This window comes from Peromyscus californicus, unplaced genomic scaffold (assembly GCF_007827085.1).
Source record: "Peromyscus californicus insignis strain IS unplaced genomic scaffold, ASM782708v3 Scaffold_7__1_contigs__length_154581171, whole genome shotgun sequence".
NCBI lineage: Eukaryota > Metazoa > Chordata > Mammalia > Rodentia > Cricetidae > Peromyscus > Peromyscus californicus.
Window position 1 is genome coordinate 52,493,650 of NW_026294595.1, and position 24,612 is coordinate 52,518,261.

Here is a 24,612-nt window from a genome sequence, read left to right on the forward strand (position 1 = left end):
AAAGCTAGAACCCAGAGCAGTTTTTTTCAGAGGTGTGGACAGACTGCAGGCTACCAGCCCAAGCTCAGCTTCCTGCCCTGTATCAGACTTTCTGGATGCTGTTTCCAGACGTCCTTTTCCTAAAAACCGAATCTCTGATAGCATCCACACAGCGGGATGCCACAGAGGACCTCTCCCCAACTCCTGTTCCTCTCTCATTCTCTTCTACAAGTTAGTGTTGACAGTCTCGTGGACCCTTGACATCTTGTACCAGGTGCACTTAAATTTGGAGGCGGTGACTGGGTATGGCTACTCCTAACCTCAGAGTTCGAGGTGAATACTAGGATAATGGTTCCTAGCTCTAGATCTAGGTTTGTTTTGTTAAAGGTCCTCAGTGTACAGAATCCTGAGCCTTTGCTGTGCCCAAGACTCTAGGTCATTTAACGGTGTGATTCTTGCAGGAAAGGTTGCATTCCTGCTGCTGTTGACAATATCAGAAGTAGATACCAGGAGGAGGGAGTTCTTTACACTAACCAAACGAAAAACTCGGTGAGGCCAGAATCTGGTTTTAATGATACTAATTGCCATGTATCACTTCCTCACTCCGGGCGCCGCCCACAGTTTGTGGGTGGAGTCAGAATATAAGACACGCCCACTTACCCAAGACTTGCTTTCCTCGTTCAGCTACCCAAAGTTGACTGTAGTCTGAAATGTTATATGGAAAGTCATAGACATAGCAACCTAGAGGGCTTCAACCATGTGTGCCCTTATGAATGACGAGATGAAGTATTGCTGTCAGACCTTGTCTGCCCAGGATAGGAATTATCCCGGTGTTCATTACCATTAGAGACTTTCGGTAACGATGTAGGCTATCAAACTGACTGTCACAGTACAACAGCTGTGTTTAATCCTTATTTCACTCCACATGGTCCCCAAACACAAGGGGAATAGGGATGGCGAAGCTGATATGACAAGAGAAGCCAGAAGATGCCTCATTTAAGTGAGAGATGAGTGTTCTTGACGTAAGGAGAGAAAAAAAGAATTAAATGCCAAAGTTGCTCAGATCTAGAGTAAGAATGAAACTTCTCTCCATGAAATTGTGAAAGAAAAGGAAATGTATGCTGATTTTATTATGCTACAGCCACAGGGAACAGTGTGCATAGTTAAGATGAAGCGGGCATTAAAATGTGCGTGTACAAACACATAAGGTTCAGTCCGATTCTCAGGGACAAGCTTATGTCGGGGGTCTCAGAAGAATCTCCAGTGGGCTATCCCACATTGGCCACCCTTCCCCTGTGGGTTCCTGTTCTTCCTATGACTTGTATCAAAAAAATTCATTGTGCGTTGTGACTTTTTTTTTTGTATTGAATATCACCAAGCCAAACTTAAATGTTGACCTTTTCGTTTTCTGAGTGTATTTATTGGAAAGTAAAGAACAACTGTAACAGTTTTAAAATGCAAATTTAATGCTTTGAAAATTGTTTGCTTGTTCAAATGGGCTATTTTCAGTTAGTAGCACCAAGGCCAGAGAGCTACTTTTAGTGTTCTCAACTCAGTATCTGCTACAACTGTGTGGTATTGTAAGGAAGTCTGACAATTCAACCAAATTCTTACCAATGTTCTGATCTAGCCCCGCCCCGCCCGCCCCGCCCCACCCCCAGTACATTATGACCTTTATTAACTGGATAATAACATTGATAACACAAATTCCAAAGTAGGGAGTCTAATTCTTTCTAAAAATTATTTTATTTTCAAGTGTGTGTGTGTGTGTGTGTGTGTGTGTGTGTGTGTGTGTGTATGATGTGTGCATGGAGGAGTGCCTGTGTGTATGTCACAGTGTGTGTGTGGAGGTCAGAGGACAGCTTGGTAGAGCACTACACACTTTTAGCCAATAAGCCACCTCTCCAGCTCCAGGGAGTAGAATTCTTAAAGGAAGAACTACACTGGCATTTTCTTTGGTTTTACAAGATAAGAAAATACTGTGAGTTTTTGTAACTTTCACATGATAAATAAAAGAAAGTAATGTATATTTTGTTAACAATGGCCTGCTGGAGAATGGGTTTAAAAATCTCCAGCACATTATAAATTGTGTTGACATCTGTTGATCTTTGAAATAAAGAATCATAACAGAAATAAAATTGAATATTAAGTAGATTTGTGCAATGCTCACAATGTGGCAGGCATTAAGTACTTACCTTTTTTAAAACAACAATCCCACAGAGGCTTAGCATCCCCACCCAGCACACAAATGAAGAAGTCAGACCCAAGTGCTTTTCAAGATGTTCAGAAATGGCATAACTTAGTTAATTTATAAGAAACTGATGACTAAGTAGACATGCTGACTATTTATAGTCAGAAATGCAGACTATCTCTCTCCAAGGTGCAGTAAACCTTTCATCCCACTCTGTCTGTCACTTTTTATGATGTGGTAGTTTGAATGTAATTGGTCCCCATAATCTTATGGGGAGTGACACTATTAGGAGGTGTGGCTTTGTTGGAGTGGGTGTGGCCTTGTTGGAGGAAGTGTGTCACTGCAGGGGTGGACTTTGAGGCTTCCTATGCGTAGGATACTGCCAAGTGTCTCAGTCAACTTCCTGTTGCCTGCAAGATGTAGGACTCTCAGCTAAGTCTGCCTACATGTCGCCATGCCCCATCTTTTTTTTTTTTTTTAAGTCAACGCTTTTTATTATCGGTTACATGCTTTCATAGAAAGGTGTGGAGAATAGGCCAGGGTTTAAAAAAAAATGACGTTTCTACACATTGCTCTATTTACACACGGCTGAGGGGGTCCCACTTCAGGCGCAGCAGCTGCACTTGTCCAAAGCAGATGCATCCCTGGGAGCACTTCTCACAGCCCACCAGGCAACAGGAGCAGCAGCTTTTCTTGCAGGAGGTGCATTTGCACTCTTTGCATTTGCAAGACCCGGAGCAGGAGCAGGATCCATCTGTGGCACAGGAGCAGTTAGGGTCCATGGCGAGTGGAGGCAGCGGCTGAAGACTGATGACAAGCCGGAATTGAAGTGCTAGGAGAAGGTGTGATGGCTGCCATGTCCCATCTTGATGATAATGAACTGACCCTCTGAAACTGTAAGCAAGCCCCCTCAATGAAATGTTTTCCTTATAAGAGTTGCTGTGGTCATGGTATCTCTTCACAGCAATGAAAACAAAAACAAAACACTTAAGACAATGATGGTGGCAGAATGCCTTTGAGAAAGCAACTTAATGATAGGAGGGCATTTGCTTTGGCTCATGGTTCCATGATTCCAGTCCATGATCACGTGCCTCTGTTTTTACAAGGGTGCACCATGAGGAAGAACATTGGTGAACAGGTGATGTAGCAAAGAGCCTACCTCACAGTGGAGAGAGAGATTGGGTGAAGGAGACTGGGCATAAGGTATACCCATAATGACCAAGCCTCCCCAGAGACCTACATCTTCCAAATAGGCTCATATCCTCTTTCCCACAACCTCCAATTATTAATGCTATGGAATTATGTCTCTATCAATAGATCAATCCATTGATTAGGTCAGACCCCTCCCAATCCAACCACTTCCTGAAAGTCCTACTTTTGAACACTGCACTGAGGACCAAGCCTTGAACACATGAGTTTTTATGTGCATATGGAAGGCAAAGAAATTAAAAATTCAAAATATTTATCATTTTTGTTTACCACTGGAAAGATGCAGACAGAGACCCTCACCAGTCACTGGTCTTGCAAAACATCTGACAGCATCTTCTTGATATCATATTATTTAAGAAGCTTATTATTCAGAAGTTTCTCAAGGGAGAGTGAATAGCACCAGGACACAGTCTATGAAGCCCATGGTAAGGGCATATGACATTCCAAGTAACCCAAGCACCTACCCACTCCCCAGGAATGGAAGTGCCCTCATCCTTAAGGCATTCTGGACAGATCTCTGCCTCTCTGGTTACTTATTTTGGGTCCCAGTGCAGTTCACCCGTGGTCACATACTTTCTTTCACTAGAGCCATATTGTATTCCCAGGGTAGGCATGTTTGAAAATTAGTTCCTTGGTATGCTAACGAATATGACTTTAAAGGGAAAAAATCAGAGACAGTGAGTGAGCTCTATGATTTGAAAAAAAAATGTTTGCGAAATGAAAGCCCATAGTTAATTTGATGCGGGACTATTAAAGGTGACCTCAAACTGAAGGCCTTGTGCTCCTTGCAATGTTGGGCTGTACCCCTGCTTTTTCTGAAATGATTTTTCCCAAATGGAAAGGAAACATTTTATCTCCTTCAGTTATGCATTTGTTTAAGTCCTTGATGTCTAGAGGTTGGCCATTTCCCATTCCCAAGGCTTCTGAGAGAAACCTCATTGTTACCCCCACCCAGCACCTCCCTCTAAGCATGTACACTTGGTGGAGAATAAAGTTTAATCGATCAATACTGGAACTGTGACTAACTGTGTTAGCTTCTCACCCACCATGGCTGTTCCACAAAATAGGATGATAAGAAGAGCTGAGGTTTTGGGATTTTTTTTTTCCCATGGTTGTGAAACCTGGAAGTAATCCAGCTGTTGGGTCAAAGACAAACTTCACCTGTACTGGTTTAGATCCGTCATGCATGCAAAATGGAAAGATGAGGTTACACCCAGTAAGGTGCTGAAACACGGGAAATGGAACAGACCCCAGGGCCATGATAATTAAAGCAGAGCTCTGCCAAGCAGGGCTTATCAGCCAACGGGACTGTCGACTCCCCAAATGTGCACAGCTCAAGATCAAACTCAGCAAACCCCTGCACATGGCTGAGAGGTACTTGGAGGACCTGTTTGAAGCGGAGCCTGAGTTTCGCTGGCATCCATTCAAATGCCTACAGTGGACTTTGATCATAGAGCTGAGGGTCACAGGATTTCAGACCAAACTTGGACTCAACTACCTTTAACTTTGACAAAAGGACTAGATTCAAAGAAACAGAGACTTCAATCCCACGTCAAGTCGATGTGAGGGGCCGTCAGTGCCCTACAAACAGCCTGAAATCTGCAGGTCAGAACAAGGGTCACCCAAAAAATCTGTCTTGACTGTTATCTTTCAAGATATTTTTCAATTCGTATTTCCCCTTTGCTGAGCTCATGGGCACCAGTAGTGATATACAGAGTATCATTTATTTCTCTACTGTATTTACATTTTCCAGGTCATGCCATGTGTTATGCCAACTGGAGATTTTTGGTGTGGCATAGATTTTGGATAAACATAATAAAGATTTGTTTTTCTTTGGTAAGGCAGAGTTCAAACTAAGTTCTAGGAGGAAAGCTGGTCTCACTGTCTTATGCGATGACTTTTTGATGATTGTGTATTGGTTCAGTCCTAATTCTTGTGTACCTTGTCTTAGATGGCTTCATTCATGCGCTCTGTGACTAAGTGTTGAAAGAAGAGAAGCTGGTGTGTCAGGTGTGTGCTGATGGAGTGCGGGTGGCCTGGGGAGCCATCAGTCCTGCTAAGTGATTCTTGGCGCTATTAGTCTGGGCCAGATGTTCTACACAGAGGAATTTGTGGAACCCATGTCTATTAAGAAAGGACTTACTTATGCTTGGACCCCTTTCTGGCACTTTCTCAGTGCATAGAGTGTGCAGTGCGGTCCCCCTGAGGAAACAGTTACTTTAGTTCCTAATTGTGTTAGCAAAGAAGTGTTAGCTCATGACAGCATTCCACCCCAGTAGACCAAACGCAAGCCCAATCCAGTAGGTGTATTTAATCCACCCGACACTTTGAACACTACAGCTTAGCCTCCCCTACTTTCAATGTGCTTAGTAAACTTACCATGACAATCCATCTCATACAAAGCCCATTTTTATATACGGCATAATTTACTGAGCACTGTATAGAAAGTGAAAAATTCTTATTTCTGTAAAAGGGGGGAAAATCTTAAGTCAAATCACAGGTCTGTATATGTAACTGTCAAAGATCAAAACTGCTGGACAATTGCATCAAAGCTGCAACTATTTTCTATTCTGTCTTCATAATTATCCACATCTATTCTCCTTTATGAACATGAATTCTAAGTTAAAATTCTTTTGTGTACCTGTATGTGTATACGTATGTGTTTGGAGGACAGAGACCAACTCTTAATGTCCTTCCTAAGGAGTCATTTCCTCTTGCTTTTTTTTAATTAAATTTTTTTCATTTATTTTCCGTGCCAACCACAGTTTCCCCTCCCTCCTCTCTTCCTGTCCCCTCTCCCCACTTCCTGTCTATCCCCCCATCCAGTCCTCCATTCAGAAAGGGGCAGGCCTTCCACGGGAGTCAACAAAGCATGTCATTTCACGTTGAAGCAGGACCACGCTCCTCTCCCTGCATCAGTGCTGGGTGAGGCATCCCTGCATGGGGAATAGGTTCCAAAACGCTAGCTCATGAGCTAGTGACAGGTCCTGATCTCACTGCTAGGGGCCCCACAAACAGACCAAGCTGCACAACTGTCACATTCAGAGGGCCTAGGTCAGTCCCATTCGGCGTCTTGCTTTTTGAAGACGAGGCCTCTCATTGGCCTCGAGCTCGCCAAGTAGGCTAGACTGACTGGCTCCTGAGTCCTAGGGGTCCTCTTGTCTCTGACTCCTCGGCCCAGCATTACCAGCGTGCACCATCACACCCAACTCCCTTTAACGTGGGTCCTGGGGATCGAACTCATGTCCTTGTGCCTGTGCTGCCGGTCCTTCACTGACTCAGCCATACCCCCCAGGAAATCAAAACTCTTCGGGAGTTGAAACAACCCACTTCCATGTTCTGTCATATCCACCCACGAGTGTCCAGCAAAGATACCCTGTGAGGTCATGAACCATCTGTGGCACATCTGCATTTTGCATAAGATTGCTGGGTAGCCCTTGGTGTGCTGGGTATTTGTATTCAATAAGCTGATGATAGCTGTGCTTTGTTTAATGTTGAACTATTATCACTAAACACATCATTGAGGTTGCCATTTAAAATAGTCTTTAAAGCAAAAAATGACAGTCTAGTCTTACCTGAGGTTTACATCTTATACAATAGCAAGTAACAGTCCTTCTGCAGCCATTTATGACAGTGTAGGGTCAGTGTTCTTCCCTCTGGCTCCCGCTCTGTGTTTTTTGGCTCACTGCTATGTAGACTGTGAAATGTCTTCTACAGCCTCACGTGTTTGAACCCTGGTCCCCTGTTTTGGGAGGTTGTGGAGCTTTTGTAGCAGGAAGCATGGCTGGCAGAGGAGGGTCACTGGTGATAGTCACTTAAGGGTTAGAGCTCAGTGCTACTTATGACTGGATTTCTCTGTTTTTGTTTTTGTTATTTTTATTTTTGTTTTCTGGTCAGCATCACGTGGGAAGCTTCTGCCACAGTGAGCTGCCCCACTACTCCAGCTGCCACACTTTCCCTGTCATGATGAACCCTCTGAACTGTGAGCCAAAATAAATCCTTTCTCCCTGAAGCTGCTTATCTCAGATATTTAGTCATGGCAATGAGAAAAGTAACCAGCACTCCCACTGACCTCCATACTGTGCCTGGAGGCACCAGCTGGAGCTCTGGCCCTTACAACGTCCTCGGCCTGTCTGTTTCTCTCAGATTGCTATATGACTCAGCCTTACTTCCTCAGGTCTCTGTTCCAAAGTTAGCCATCTTAGCAGAGTTTCCCATGGCTACCCCATCTAGCTCCCCACACATTTGATACTTTATATTTTATTCCCTTGCTTTATTTTCCTCCCAAGCATTTATTGCTGTAAGTACATACATGTTGCATGTTTTATGCTTAGCTTGTTTACTGCTGTTTATTGTCATAGCCAGAACAAGAGGCCAGACAGTCTCTCTTTCGCTCCTTGTTGCATGTGGCACATTGGAAGTAGACAATAGGGATTTTTGGATGACTGAACAATTAATGAATGAAATGAGTGGGGGCCAGGCTCTCTGCTTATCACTTGTAATGAAGTAAAGCATAGTTTCTTATTTGCAAGTTTAAAGTCTCATGGAAAAGACAGACATTAAGTAAGTCATTAAAATAAAATGTGTCCACAGAAAATCCTGCACATAGCATTTATAGCAGCTTTAGTCATGATTGTCGAAACCTGGAAGCAATGAAGAAGTCATTCAGTTGGTGAACTGTTAAACTATGGTGCATCTAGGCAATGGAATGTTGCTATCAAGTCTTGCTATGAGTATCAAGTCTTGAAAATACCTGAAGGACTGGGTGGTGGTGGCACACGCCTTTAATCTCAGCACTTGGGAGGCAGAGACAGGCAGATCTCTGTGAGTTTGAAGCCAGCCTGGTCTATAGAGCAAGTTCCAGGACAGCCAGGGTGACAGAGAGAAACCCTGTCTCAAAAAAACAAACAAACAAATAAATAAAAGAACTGGAGGAAACTTAAGTGCTTATTACTAAATTAATGGAAGAAGTCAGTCTAAAAGGCTGCATTCTAGATGATTCCAACTAGATGACATTCTGGAAAGGGCAAGATTACAGCAGATAATGAGAAGAACAGTGGATGTTGGGAAGTTGCTGTGGATATCGCTCTGTATGCTGTGAATGTGTTGCTCTAATTGGTTAATGAATAAAATGCTGATTGGCCAGTAGCAGGAAGTGTAGGCAGGACAAGCAGAGAGGAGAATTCTGGGAACAGGAAGTCTGAGTCAGGAGACACTGCCAGCTGCCACCATGAGAAGCAAGATGTAAAGATACTGGAAAGTCATGAGCCACATGGCAAGGTATAGATTTATAGAAATGGGTTAATTTAAGATGTAAGATCTAGCTATCAAGAAGCCTGAGCCATTAGGCCATACAGTTCATAAATAATATAAGCCTCTGTGTGTTTACTTGGGTCCAAGCAGCTGCAGGACTGGCAGGTGAGAGAGATTTGTCCTGACCACCAGCAGGCTGGGACACAGAAAATCTTCTAGCTATAGGAAGTAGGGTATAAAAAGGAGTAATCCCAAGAGAACAGAGGATTTTTTAAAGGGTAGTAAAATTATTTCATGTGATACCATAATGTAAACACATATCATGTACATTTGTCCAAATGAATAGAATCTCAACACCAAGAGTGAATCCTGGATATAAAGGACTGCATTTGGGTGATGATGATGATGTGATGATTGTGACAATGATGATGAAGGTCCATTAATTATAACTGACTGACATTTAAGTGGATGGTATCAACAATGGACGACTCTTGTCTGTGTGAGAGGGAAGAAGGTATATGGGAGGGCTTTGAACATTTGCTCAATAGTGCCCTACAAAATAAATAAAACAAACAAACAAATGCACAGATAATATGAGAGCAAATCAAAATGTCATCAAAATAAATGCATTGAAAATAGAAAGAGTAGTGTCTATACTATGAAAAAATGCCTAGGACAGGGAGAGGGAAGAGCTGTGAGGCCTTGCATGTTTGTCCTGAAGAAATGATAGGCTAACCAAGTCCTGGGCTTTTCACCAAGGACTAGAGAAAATAAGACAGGCTGCAGGGTCTACAGTTGTAACAGGGGTCCCAGGGAGCTGAACCTGGGTCTCTAGAGTTGTACAGGGCTCAGGAGGAAGAAACTGGTTCTCCAAGATCTGCCAAGAAATCTTCAGGAGATTGAACCTCAGGGAGCCAACAGAGGGTTTTTAAGCAAATTGTGAGATCAGAATATCATTTTAACTTAATTTAGGAGGGACAAGACAAAATGTTAAAATGAAGCAGATCTTAGTGTGTACACATTGTCCAATCTGCCTGAGTGAAAACCAGCCACCCGTGGCCAACAAAACCAGGAAGCAGAGGGAGGGTCCTAATAAAGCCCTCTTCCTGGAGCTTTTCAGTTCCAGAACACATGGAGCCCATTTCTAACTAGGTCCTTTTCATCCAGCCAAATTTCTGCTTCCCTTCCGAAGAACCTTCATAGCTCTTTGTGTTCTCTCGGAGACTTCTTCCTTTGATGTCCTCAAGTGCTAAGGCACACACTACACTCTTTAGCTCTTCATGGTCTACCTCTTGAATCATCTGATGCTTTGTACCCAAAGCAGAATGTCCTGTCCTGGCTGACAAGACTTTGTGCCTCATCTACCTCCTCCTCACCCACCCAGACAAGAGATGAAAACATGAGTATCCTCCAAAAACGTACTAATTAATTTCGGTCCTGATTAGACTATTCCCTGACACTCTATAATCTTAGAACAATGTTTAATGAGTCATACTCCATGGGTCAGACCATCTGAGAATAAATATGTCAAGAGGAAATGCCAGAGAAAGAACTAAACAGACACCAAACAAACAAATAAATAAAAAAGGCCAACTGTATAGAACACCAGGCAATTGCCATAAAAAACATCCAGTGTAACCTGAAAACAAGCTTCAGTGACATCTGGGCATCTGAACAAGTGACTGACACCTCCCTACCATCAGTACTGACATCCAGAATAATGGATGAGCTATATAACAGCAGCTGTAGTTTGGGGACATGATTCTTTCCTCTGTCTCATTCTCTCTGCTAGTGAAAATATTATGGACAGGTTCCTCAGCGATTACTTCCGGCGGGAGTTACTCCAGTGTCTTTTCTTTGGCTGTCCAGAACCACTGAACAAGCAGATGTAAAACAGTGCATCACCCCTTAGCTCCAGTTTCAAAGTCTCAGTTTATTGCAGCGAACTAACTTTTAAGTGAGAACCGGGTCGTGTTTTCCTAGAGCCTTCCAGACAGCAACAACGAATGATCTAGATCAGGCAGTTTCTTAACTGTTCCAAGTACTCATATAAAAGTTACATCAGTTTCCCTCCACCTCAACCATGTGTCAATTATCCCAAGTTTATTTTGGGGCGTCAGTCACAGAAGAACTGGGGTTGCCAGTCACACGGCTCTGGTGGCAGGGTGTCAGCACTTCTATTCTGGGTCCTTGTGTTCAAGACTTTATAACTTGTCCATAAAAACTAATCACAGGATCAATCTTGGCATCTAAAAGTCACTTCCCAGAAGAATTTTTAAAAAAGAAAAGAAAGAAAGAAGAAAGCTCTGGATGCCGTTGGCTGCCATTTGTACATTCTCTACAGGTCCCAGAATGGATTGGCAAGGATTTCCCCTTATCTTATGGGAATGGAGTGCTTCGAGGCTTTCGGGTTAGTTTCTAATTTGACTGGAAGCAAAAGTCAGTGAGGTCTCCCATGATACACAGGAATATTTTCCTCGGGGTAGTGATGGGGGAGGAATGACAGACTAACACAGAGACATCAGGTTTTCCCATCAAGGGTGCAGTCCAATTGTAGACAAGATGCAATCATTGCATTTAAATGCTCTCTGCCTGGACCAACCTCCCAATTTTTAGAAAATGCGTTGTAAGTATGAGAACCAAGTGTTAGCCTTGTTTCCTTCTGGACCTCCAGCATCAGACTGTGTTCCAGAGAACTGTGAACATTCCGCTATTGATACTTACACTCATACTACAAAGGGGTATTAGTTCTAAACTACATTTTATGAATGAGGGAGCTGAGACTCAGACTAGTAAAATAACTTGTTGGGGGTCATAAAAGGAAAGTGGATTCCAAACCAGGCTCAGGGACAGAGGTTAGATCCGGATATATTCCACTTAGTCCTCGCAGAGGAGGTTCTTTACTGAGGCAGCTCTTCTTAGATAGAACAAACTACGCACAGTTAGACGTACTCACCAGGACTTCGTTTTGTGAGCATGGTATTTGGGGGGCCAATGCTAGCCCGGGTGTAAGTGCATTGCATTGGCCCCTTTTTCCACTGTTCTCCGGCCATTTTCAGCTGGAAACCTGAAGCTGTAGAGGTAAGTGATCATGTTGGCTAATAGGTAGCCTTAATTCTAAGATAGAAATATCGTACTCTCAATGAGGAATCTCACACAGGACCTGGTGTCTCTGAATCTGGCTCAGTGGATTGCCCCAAACCCAAACAAAGATTTAAATTTGTGTAAGTTGAACATGTTTTTAAATAACTGCTACTGGTTTGCTGTTGTTGTTTTTGGGGATTGTTTGTTTTGTTTTGTTTTTGCTTGTTTGTTTGTTTTTTCGAGACAGAGTTTCTTTGTGTAGCCTTGGCTGTCCTGGATCTGGCTCTGTAGACCAGGCTGGCCTGGAATTCACAGAGGTCCGCCTGCCTCCGCCTCCTGAGTGCTGGGATTAAAGACGTGCGCCCCCAATGCCCCACACAACTGCTCACTGTTCAAGTTCACTTTAGATTACCCCTGTCCTGAAACAGCAGCAAAAGCTAAGTTTGTCAGCTCTGCAAGACTTTAAAACTCACTTTTCCTTCTTATAATTAATAACCTTAATTCAAGGAGACAGCAAAAAATCTTCTCAAAGGAAAACCTTTCACCTTCTTTCATCTTTACAGATGAAATTCGCATTCGATGAATTCTTTGATTTATAAATATGTAGACCACATTTATAGAAGTTTATAAACGTACAGCCGAGTTTACTTTATCATAAGCTCAACATACAAAGACTAAATCAGTTGCTGGATTGGGCACAGCACCTATTGCAACATTGACACTGTAATATCAATCATGACGACGACGAGTTTTATTGTTTTCATAAGGAGAACATGATTTTCTAAGCTTTAATAAGATGCTTGAGATTTTGAGATGAATTTTTTAAAAGTCTAGATTCACATTGATACCAAATACATAGACATATTTTTCATAACTGTTCTTGTCTCTTGGGTCAGCAATACAGTTTATAATCATCGTAAAATTTCATTCCTAATTCCTTTCCATTTGCCAGAAGGAAAATATGGATGCTTATTATCCAATTAGAATACTCTTGATGCTTTTAAGGTAGATGTTATGTGGGTTTTGGAGTTTCCCTAAAGATAATTTAAAAAAAAAAAGGCAGCTGGTTGTCTTCAAAGTGGTTTTTAGTGCTCTGAGCCTGTAGGGATCCTTAGCTACCCTTTCCCCACCTGTCATGTTCTCATGCATTCTGTGACGTCATCAAGGGGCAACTAGAACATTTCAAAAGTTTGGGAGCATGTGACTAAAAGTAATATTTTCATTTGATAACTGAGTATAACACTTGGCTTACAGTGGCCAAGATCAACTTGAAATAAATGCGTGAATCTAGAGTTCATCCTCTTGGTTGGATGTAGTGTCCCTTGCCTTGGGAGACATCAGAGGTGTGTCTTTGGGATGGATGCTGTCAAAAGGTGTTCATAAAGGTGTTTTCTCTGGGTGACTCACATTGTATGATGAAAGGGCAACCTGGCAGGTGCCTGCACCCTTAGGAGAGCTGACTCTATTGCCGAGGCTACACACTTTCTTGCAGAGAAATTAAATGGGTCAATGTGATTTGTATCCATAAAAAGAAGGTGCAGAGGCATCAAAACTGCACCCCGATTCATTGGGAAAGAATTATAAACAGAATTTAGGCTGACACTCCTTTTGACACACTCAACTTCTATCTCCTTTCTTTACTTGATCATAATCTTAAACCAGAACTGTGTTACAATTTAGTGGGTCGCCCCCGCCCCCCACTCAACTCTCATTCATTAGAATGTCTTCTGTCTGGTGTTGCTAATCAAACTCACAGGCAGGCAGCCCCTCTATCCTTGCATCTACCCATCAGAAAGCCTTTATTCTGTGTACACATGAATCCAGTTCTTTGAAAAGAAAACCTCACAAGTTCGTAAGCTTGCAAATGTTTACTTAATAATTTCATGAAAGCACTCTTGGAAGTTTCACTCTGTGAAGATTCCTTATTTGAGCTCAAAGTTTCAAAGAACTGGTGGTCCTCCAAAGAGCACAAACTGAGTCTTTGCAGTGGGAACTCAAGAATTAAGGATTGGATGGAGGGATATTAAACAGCTATTTGAATACTTAGAAATAACATTCATTTGTAATGAGTGTTATAGTTTACAAAGAGTTGTGTGTGCCCCTGTACAAACTCAGAAAAATAAGTTTATCTGTCATTGTTAGAAACAAGTCACATGTATACTAATACACTGGTGTGTGTGTGTGTGTGTGTGTGTGTGTGTGTGTGTGTGTGTGTGTGTGTGTGAGAGAGAGAGAGAGACAGAGAGACAGAGAGACAGAGACAGAGACAGAGACAGAGACATAGAGACAGAGAGATGGCATTTTCTTTTAAAGCTGGCCATTTTTTTTTACTAGAGATATTTAATGGTAGGTTCCATATCATTAAAAATGATAAAGTAATGGGCCCTCTTCAACTGAAAGTCATATTTTTTTTAAGGACATGGGTCGGCGGGTTGATGACTTAAGTGGTTTCACCAGCGTTGGCATATTTGGCACGTTACTGTTTTACACTCTGGCAGGAGACACGAACGTTTGAACACCAGCTAGTCCTATTCTCAAAAGCCGTGAGTTTTGATATATGGCCCCCTCGGTATGAAAGCTTACCTCTTTATGGCTTCATCCAGGTGAGTGTATGGCTCCAGGCTTTTCTTCTAGGCTCTTGGACCTAGAGGAATGAAGCTTGGCACAGGGATCCTCAGGTGCTGGCTTGCAAAGGCGAGTCCCCCAGCCTCAGGCACCACTGTGCTCTGGGATCCCAGAGACTCCAGCCAGGATATGGAGTTGTTGAATCTTTCATAGGAGGAACAGAGCTTCAGTTGTCAAGGGGACTAGCCAAACAGGTGACAAGCCACTGTACATCAAAGACGGGAAGTCTTTCCAAATGTTCAATTGTAAGGATACAAAATAACCTACATTTAAAAAAAAGGGGGAGCCAGTAATTCAGCATTTCAGTGTTTGTTCTTGTCTAATGAAGCGTGCTGGGTGGGTAGTAACCGGTCCTGGCCAACCTTACTCTAAGGAGATGGCAGCCTTTTCTGCCTGAAATCCACATTTTCAAAATTTTTTTTAAAGGTCACCTGAGTTCACATCAGATTGAAGTTACTATGTAAAGACTCTCTCTGGGCACACCAGTCTGGTTTAAAATTACATTTCATCAGGAGGTTTAAGAAACTTAATGAAAATGTTTAAAAGTTTCTCTGAACACCAAACTCAGGGAAGGCAGAAACTACTACAAAGGGCAGCTTTGGGAAATGAGTGGATGGATTATATAAGATTTAAAAACAGTCTGTGGAAGTCCCAACCCCCAGCTTAAATGCATGGAGTTTCCGAAGTGTTTTCCCCCAACTCAGAATGCAAAGTCTAAGTGGGTTTCTTGTCAATTCCTTCAAAACCTTGGGGCAGAGGATGTGACATTTGAACCTTGCATCAATCGCTACTAAACTCCTGAGGGTTTATTAAATTAATTCACTGAGAATGAAGGGAAGGCTGGGCGAAGGTGGTGAAGGCCAGAACAACCACATATGCTCTTTGCTTTTGGCAGGGCCCCTGCATGCCCAGGATTTGGAAGAATTACTGGACGGATGTAGAAGCAGGAAGGAAAGATATGAGTGAAAGCCAATCTGACCTCAGAACACACACAGAAAGGTGTCCCTCAGTGTTTACACTTTCAAAAGTGAAAATCTGAAAAAAGGGTGAGATTGGAAAATTCCTGGGTAACGAAAAGCCTAGCCCAAATTCCTTCCTTTTATCAAGTTAAGCCTCTTCTAGCAAGGCCAGAGTAAGCTGCTTCCGGCTTACAACGCAAATCAACTTATTTCTGACCTGTCACTCTAAACCGCAAGGTTCCTAAGGCCGGGGACAGGGAAGAATTATGAATGGAATTAACTCTTTTGACTAGGAATTTCCTCACTTTTACTGGTCTTTAAACTAGACTTTTATACATTCATACGTAGTCGATGGAACCAACACACGGAATGACCCTTGTCACAAAACACTCGCTTCAGAGTGATTTTGCAGTTAAAGAAACTCAAATATGAACTTCTAATGTGGAAAAATGGAGTTTTCCCTTGTGGGTTTAAAACCGATCTGGAAAAGTGATGAGCTGGCCACGAGATTTCTGTCAGAAACTGAGGCTGAGTCTGTATTTTAAAATACAATTTACAGTGCTCACTTGCTTTTGTAAACCAATCTGCTTCTCATATGCTTAGCTTTAGTCACCTTAAAAATACATAAATTTGGTATTTGGTTATTGAGTTTTGAAGTTGCAGGGTAAAATAATTTAGAGGGTCATAAATACAGAACACAAGAAAATCCCTCTGTGCAAAGGGACCTTAAAATGATCGTGGAAAGAATAACTGATAGACTTCATGATTTAACCTCAACTATTAGTTATTTTATTCCTTAATATACAGTCTTCAGTATAAAACTTTCACTGTCTTAACATTTTCTTACATTTGTCATGTCCAAATTGATTTCAATAGCAGTCCGGTGCATAAAAAGTGAGACCAGGATCAATGCCACGTTCCAGAAAGAGAAATGAACTTGGGTTGTTTTTTACTCTAAAGCACATGTTCAAATCCAGTTCATGGCTATCAAAAAAAGATTAACACAAAGCATTTACTAGCTTTTTTTTTTAAATGTGCGAGAGATAGAATTGAATAAAATTCAGTACCTTTTTCTGATAGCAGATATAATTAAACATTTGGAGCACTTAAGAGAAAAACCAGTCACTAAAAATTCATACTGATTTTAAAGTTGACTTTAGAAAAAATAATTACTTGACATTTTACTGGTCACTTTACTACAGTAATAAAATGCTTTTTACAAACTCCTTGCCTTTTCAAGTTCTGAAAATATAAAAAGGGCTAAGAATGTTTTTAGTTTCCTTGTAACGCATTAAAAGGTTTCGACCATCTTAACAGATCTAATTACCTATATACTTTATATCAATTATTGCATTTTTAGATAATGAAAAAAAATAGTCCCTGAATGTTTTGCTTTTTGGAGGAGGTGATATGGTATGGGGAAAACATTTTTTACAGCATATTCTTACATTCATTTAGAATGTATGCATCACCAAGTTTCCTTACAAAAACATTTGACCTTAAAATTTAATACAGATTGTATTCACAGGCTTGGAAGCTCTCTCTCCATTACATGTCTTGAATGATGCTGTATCAATCTTCTTTAATTAAAACAAAAAAGACTAATTACAGCAATCCTGTCCAGCTGGAGAGAGGTAAAATAGTTGTGATATTTTAATACTTATGAATATACTTTTTAAATTAGAGAATGGATTCATTTTAATCCAAACTGTGGACACAGAATAAAATAACACAAAGTATAAAGTTCCCCTTTGAGCTTCATAAATGAAAGAAACCGAGTTTACAAATTTTAAATGAAAACTCTGAGTCTGGCCCATTCGGAGGAAAACCCTGCCTCTGTGCTGAGCTGCTGCAGGGTGTTTGCTCTACTTCTGAACCGGCAGCAGTGACCCCGCACATTCACAGTGGCCCTCTGCTGTACCACCTGCCCCATCCCCAAAGGCAGACAGTCGCCTCAAAGAGGAACTGTGTTATTTATATCCATTCCCTGAAATTCTGTTTGTACCAGCCCTCAAAGCCTTTGATAGCAAAGGCCAAATCACATTCAGTTGACTCGTTTGTTTTTCTAAACCTGATGTTCCAACCTATTTAAAATTCAACACCGTATTTCGCAGATGACAGGAAACATTGTCATTTAAAAACAGTTAAACACCTTTCTCCCATAGCAAGAAATGTGTAAAACCAGGGTCGGTCAAGTCCTCTGCAAACTGCTCTAGAGCTGGAGGTGTCTGGGAGTTCTACTTATCTAGACAGGCTTAGGGATGTTATTTGCCCTCGAAAACTCACCTTGCCACTTCCTAAGCAACTGTCCTTGCCATCTGGAAAACTACAACTACAAGCTGTCTTCTTTCTAGTAACCCGTGTAAGCTTCAACCGGAGCCCTTAGGAGCCCCGTGTGATCGCTTTAACTCACCACCTCCAGGCTTTCCTCAGATTGAACTAAAAACACGTACTTTCTGGCAAAATGTCTAATTCTGACATGCAGCCTTAGACCTTGGACATCCATCCCTACGGAGAAATAACGCCACGAAACACGTCACTGCCCACTCATTTCCCATTTCACTAACTTCCAATTAACACACGGACACGCTCTCTTTAGAGGCAGCATTTGGGGACTGCAGAAACAGAGGTGACATGTTGATTCTCTATGGCTGAGAAGCACTTTCCCTGGGCACCCTGACCAATATCTTTCTCCTTGGACGATACAGAGACAGTAACTTTTCAGACCTCGCGCACCCGCTTCTTTACGAACCTGCACGTGGCGCTGCTGCGGGGAGGGGTGACGTGGGTGGAAGGCACTTCGCTCGGGCAAAGCGAGGGCGGCCAGCAAAGGCCAGGGCTTTGCGCTCCAGCCTTTTCCTGCCCATCAGGGTCCCCTCGGAGTAGCTTGGAGAGGAAGGTGTACTCTTTCCCAGGCGGAGCCTCCAAGATGAGTTCTGAGGAGACCCTTCCGTCTTCGTGGGCCCGGCAGGTCCATACCTGTCCCGGGGAGAAGGGGAACCCGGTGCAGCTGCCCTCCTGAGCCTGTGCGCCTGGACAACGACCTGGAGCCAGACGAGTGGCCCTAGACTGCAGGGAGGCGGGGAGCAGGGACCCCAGGGCGGTGGATCACTCTGAGCTCCCGGGACAGGGCTAGGCAGGGGGAGATGTCGCTCTGGAGTTGGCGGATGCACTTGTACCCAGCGGGAACGGACTTGACCCCCCGCCAGCCTCTGGAGAGCCCCGGTGGCCCGCGACAAGCTGGACATCTGCCTCGCGGCTTCTTCCGCCTCGCCTTGGGTGGACGGCCACTCCAAGAGCTCTGGTCTGTCCCCGACCCCCATGCTCCCCAAGGTTTAGAGTCGCGGTGGACAGCGCATCCCACTTCCAGGCTCCTGATCCGAACGAGGGGACCGAGCGCTGCCTGCGGCAAAGCTCGACCTACACTTCATTTTCTTCCGATTTGGAGAAAATGTCACAAGAGTGTGTGTGTGTGGGGGGGGGGACCCTCGCACTGTAAATATGATTTGGAGGGGGCGAGGCGAGGCGCGCAAGGCCCCGGGCGGCATGGGCACCTTGCCGGAGATTCCCGGTCTCGCAGCGCACCCTAGTGGACACCCTGGCCCGCGCCGCCGCCCCCCGGACGCTAACTGGGTCTCTCCGCGCGCCGCACAATCTGCAATATATTATTTCTTGCAAAGTATTGACAATGTGCGAGACTCCGGTAACCCTCGAGCTCTTGTCTGTAATCAGCACATTTATTCACAAGGGGGTGGGGGTCCGAATTAAATCCCCATGACCCTGATTAGGTTACAGTGTCGTTTCCCCCTGGATCCTCTTTTAAACCCACTCCACACTGCTTCTCTGTCTATTACATGCTAATTTAATTTTACTGTGGACGATATTTTCAGCATTTGCTGAGGACAGTAAATTTTGTAGTTTATGTTATTTCACTTTTTATGACTTTTTAACACTTAATAAAATTTTATTAGAGCACTTTTGTGTTTACAAGGCCACAAAACTCTTGGCAGGTTGTCAGAAGTCCTTTTTATTATGATCCTACTGATATACTGCGAGTAATGAAATAATCATGTCCAGAAATGTATCAAAGGCCAGAGGGATTATCCCACTTAATAGCTCCACAGATGCGCCCAGAAGAATGCGGACTGCGGGCCAGGCTGGGAGGCGGCAGGAGGAAGGAGGCAGTCCCAACACTCCTTTCTTTACCATTTCGGTTGCTTTCCTAAAAGGCTACATTCAGGGTCATGTGACTTTCCGCGGTCTCAATAAAAAAAAAAAAAAAAAAAAGAATTTATTCTATTGCAAAATGTGCTTTTCTTTTTATTCTCCTTGTGTGGGCTTTTAAGGCCGGTCTAGTGCTGTGGAGCTGACTCGGCGGATCCTGTCACTCACTTTCCTCTCCTTACTAAGTGTACTTTCGTGTCATTTAAGCAGCCGATGGTGACATTGGTGTTGAGAGTACGGCTTCTCCAGCTCACCCTGAAGGCTTGGAGAGGGACCCGGGAGGGCACGAGTTGTTGGAAGGTCTGTACCCTCCTGTAAACAACGGCATTTGCGGTTGCTGTTCCGTTTTATTTTGTTCTGCGAACCAGAGGACTCTGCCTTCTGCTTGACAGAGAGCCACAGTGCAGTCTTTATTTAGTTTTAGTTTTTTGATTTTGTTTTTTAATCTTTGAGGGGTTAAGACTTGCAATGAGGAGGACTGAGAAGTTGGAGCTTTATTTCCTCTTAAAAGCCAATTTTCTATTTCTTTTAAATAGATACACGATCATTTGACATACCAGTACTAAGTTCAGTCTGGCTACAAAAGAAGGCCATTGTACTTCCTGACCCTGGAAGCAAGGTGGGTGGCTTTGTTTTTTAATTAAATTTTCTGTCTCTAGCTTCATATTTCTCTTTCTCTGTTATTTCCTAAATAGTGTGCCAAAGTGATAAAAGAGATGAGAATTGGACTCATAAACTGGGTGATTTTGAAATGGCTGTTGCTATGCCCATAACACGTGTTCTTGTAGACTTTGGCTTTGAAGGACTTTGGCAATGGTTTTCAAAAGTGTGTGTGTGTGTGTGTGTGTGTGTCCGTGTATCCAACACACTGAGTTGGGCTTCTGTGTTCTGCCATTATTCAACACGACCCCTAGGAAATGCGCACCTCTCCCTGAACTGCCTCCATGACACACTGTGTGTGTAACTCTCCTCTCCGGATGTGCATGAGTCTGCTCGTGAGGGCTCCTTGATTTCAGCTTCAAGTGAGCAATTTTAGTTTTTGTCTGTCATTTGTTAACCATGAACAAAACTTAGTACTTGATCTAGTAGCCTACTGTGTGTCTTTTGATGGTCCAGGCTCAGAAAGGAACACAATGAAGGATTATGTTTATACTTTAAAAAAATTGATGTGCTTAAACCATTTCAGCAGCCATTTTACTCTTTTATAGATGCTTTCAGTTTGCAAATGTGTGAGATTTTGTTTCTTTGCATGATTTCCTTAGCAGTGGAAGGACCCAGAAAGGAAGTGAAAAGGATGTTAGGTTCTGAGGAAACACTCCTTCTCCATTCTGAACATATCTGATGTTCTCTGCCTCTTCTTGTGAGAGATGGAGACAAGGGTTCAGACTGTGCCACTCACAGGGCTCTAAGGCAGGGGAATGATGCCCATGTGTGGGAACCAAGAGGAAACTATTCCTTTTCATTCTGTATAACAATTCAGGGAGCTTGTGTCCAGCACAATTTAAATAATACTTCAAAGGCTGTAACAGCTTTCAAGTTAAAAGTTGGTTTTTATTACATTATGAAGTAAATCTCTTTTGTAGCAGATATATTTTATACATTGGAGTTTTGCAACTCTTATTTCAAAGAAGGGGGTATGTTGGCTGAAATAAAATAATGGATGAGCCCAGCATGGTCAAGGAGGGGTCTTGCTAGTAGCCACAGGAATGCTGTAGGTCCCCTCTGGAACCTTCAGCAGCAGAGGAAATGAAAGACGGAATCTCAGTTCTTTCAGCCAGAAAAAACATCTTCAGAAAGTTGGGTCAGAGAACCACGACAGAAGCACAGAAGGGTCCCCTCGTCTGGCCAGGTGCTGTCAGAGGCAGGTGGCTTGTCTCCTGGGTTAGCTTCAGAAAGCTCCCAGTTGATTCTGTCCCTGTTCTGCTGTACATTTTGTGTGTGGTGTTGGATATGCCAGCCCCTCTGCGGTTAGTTTCTTCGATCTGTAAAATGGAGCGGCTGTGAGAGAGGCTCTCATTTTATTTTGTTGAAAGGGGAAGAGTTCATTCCTATAGAGTAATTAGAAATGACCCAAACTGCACCTGAAAGCAAGCCATAGGAAGACTGATCTCCCATAGACTTCTGCCAGGACCCAGGCTCCATAGCCCCTGGCACAGAGCAAGCTGGTAGATGGGTGTTGGATGCACGGCTGTCAAGGGCTGCTTCCTAGACTGTCCTGGTGGAAACAGGTGTGATCACCAGGCAGTAACGGAGGGTGTACGGGCCTTCCAGTAGACCTGATTCTCCTAAGAATGGGTAGTGTATTATTCAGGGTTCTCTAGAGGAACAGAACTTATAGAATATATCAGGCAGGGACTTGGATGTCCCTGTGGACACTAGTAAGGTCCCTGCTGACCATGCTGGATCATCCGTTATCATATTTCAGCCAATCTCTCCCCGTCTCTCTTTGAAACAAGAATTACAAAAACTCCAATGTGTGAAAGATACACCACACACCCCGGATCACGCCACATTACCATCTGCTGCCCAATACACAACTTGCCAAATCCTGTGCATGCATGTGTGCATGCATGTGTGAGTGTGTGTGAGTGTGTGCCTGTGTGTGTGTGTGTGTGTGTGTGTGTGTGTGTGTGTGTGTGTGTGTGTGTGTTATTAGAGTATTAGAATGGCTTACAGGCTGTGGTCCAGCTAGTCCAACAATGGCTGTCTACAAAGGGCGGTCCAAGAATCCAGTAGCTGTTCAATCCACAAGGCTGGATGTCTCAACTGGTCTTCAGTATAGGCCAGAATCTCGAAGCAGTAGGCTGTACTGCCAGTGAAGGAATGGACTTGCCAGGGAGAGCGAGAGCAAGAGCTTCCTTCCTCCATGTCCTTTCTACAGGCGGCCAGCAGAAGGTGTGGTCCAGATGAAAGGTGGATCTTCCCAACTCAAAAGATCTGGATTAAAAGTGGGTCTTCCCACTTCAAATGATTTAATTAATAATAAAATCCCTCACAGATGTGCCCAGCCACTTGGGTTTTAGTTAATTCCAGATGTAGTCAGGTTGACCACCAAGAGCAGCCATCACAGGTTGCATTCTGGACAGGTTGCGTTCAGCTGCTCTTTTCCTTTCCTGTGAGTTTCTCTGTGGTTTCAATCACCAATTATAAAGTTGTTGAGGGAACAGAGAGCCCAAACTTTGTTTCTTTGTTTGAGTCTTTATATCACCTAGTGCCATGCTTTCTGCATAAATACCAGGTGATTGATAAGACAATCTAATATGCCGCACACCTCAGAGCACGCCACATTACCATCTGCTGCTCAGTACACAGCTTGCCAAATCCCATGCATCCATGGCTTCCCTTCGTCTCCACTTCGACTTTTCATACAGGCAGTTATCACAACTCCTATCTAATGGGGAAGGAGTATGAGCTGCAGAGAAGTCAAATGACTTCCTTAAAGTCACACAGCTAATAAATGACCAGTCTGGGAATTCCATCTAGGTCTGTGGAAATGAAATGCAGTTAGCAGTACTCCACATTGCCCTGTAATGTGTTTGCTTTCCTAGATCCCCTATTCAATTTGGCCCTTTCTAAGTATTATATAAACTATAAAGAAGTAGAAATGATGGAGGCTGGGATCCAGGCCCACTATCTTTGAATCATCTCGAATTTCTACCAGGGAAAAGAGTGCTGGGCATGGAGGTAAGGTGCAGGCAGGCCTGCCCCAGGGCCTTGTGTACCCCAGGGCCTTGCTCTGCCCCAGGGCCTTGCTCTGCCCCAGGGCCTTGCCCTGTCTCAGGATCTATCCTCAGTTTATTCTACTATTACACACAGATGTTCAGGAGCTAAAGAAATGAGAGGTATGTTTTCCTCCTTTTAAAATCCTGGATTTATTAGTTTTCAAAACTATAGTGAAAAGACTTCTAATTAAAGACCAAGAAAGCAGATTTCATGCAGGTGGGTGGCCATGCAGTTTTTCATTTTAACCTAGGGTTCTTCTGGAACTTTAGAGGTAGTTATTCCATCAAGACACATGGTGGGATTCTGACCAGTCCAGCAAATGAAAAACAGCCCGAGACAAGGAGGAAAGCCTCAAAACATGTGCAAGTTTGCTAGTGAGCAAACAGAGTCGTGTGTGAGGGTCCTGACTGAAACACATGGCTAGTTTTGCACCCCTGAAATAAAAGCACATAGAACCCCAAAAGAGGAAGCTAAGTAGCCCATGAGTTTTTCCAGGAATTGTTCAACACCCTCCGGATAAAGAATTCATCCAAAGATAAATTTGGTTGAGTGAAAGATGTAATGATGAAGGCCTGTGGCACCAGCATGCCGTACCCTGAGCGCTCTGTGGGAAAAGATGAGGCTGTGGTCCAGGTGCTGTGGTCCACAGTGATCCTCGACCATGGCCCAAATAGTGAGACACCATCTTTGACCTTTCTGTTGGCAGGGAGGGAGGAAATAAAGGTTACTTCCAAGAAATTTGTCATGTCTACACGAGGCCCATGCCAACCTAATGCATCTGAAAGCAGCTGACCCTGAGCTCAAATCAGGGAGCCAGCCGGTTTTGGTGGCTTCACTAGAAAAGGAGGCTGGGTTGGCACTCTTCTGTCCCACGTGACTGTGAACATTTAATTCAGCTTTTCTATCTCTGTTTTCTTTCTGAGAGAGAAAAATAATTAGCCTTTTAACTCTTAATTATGAGGTTTGGGAAATTAAGAGCATGTTTAGAGTTAGTTTTGAACGCTTCATTATGAAGTCCCAAAGAAAGGCTAATGCTAAAACATCGAGAAACTAAGTGTCTTGATAAATACGAGAAAACTAGAGATGCCACGCCAGTGCTAAAGTCGGTGTCAGCAAGATAAAAACCACGGGGCAGCACATATTAAAGTCGAGGTTGGAAATCTTTAGAAACAGGAAGGGAATAGATACTCAACTCACACATCGACAGATACCTTAAGTCATCATAGTGTCTCCGGATCTTGAGCCATTTTCTTCAAATTGGACTTCCCTTTCCCTCTGCATCAACAAGCTCGCCAAGTTAAACTTTATTGCCATGACAGGTTTTGAGTGACGAGTGCATCTCTTTGAAATGAGTGCGAGTACTTT

At 43.3% G+C, this 24,612-nt stretch overlaps 1 pseudogene; it reads right to left on the reverse strand.

Annotated features, from left to right (window-relative positions):
• Nucleotides 1-2,774: 2,774 nt before the first annotated feature.
• Nucleotides 2,775-3,015, reverse strand: LOC128102405 (metallothionein-2-like; annotated as a pseudogene).
• Between the last annotated feature and the right edge of the window lie 21,597 nt (nt 3,016-24,612).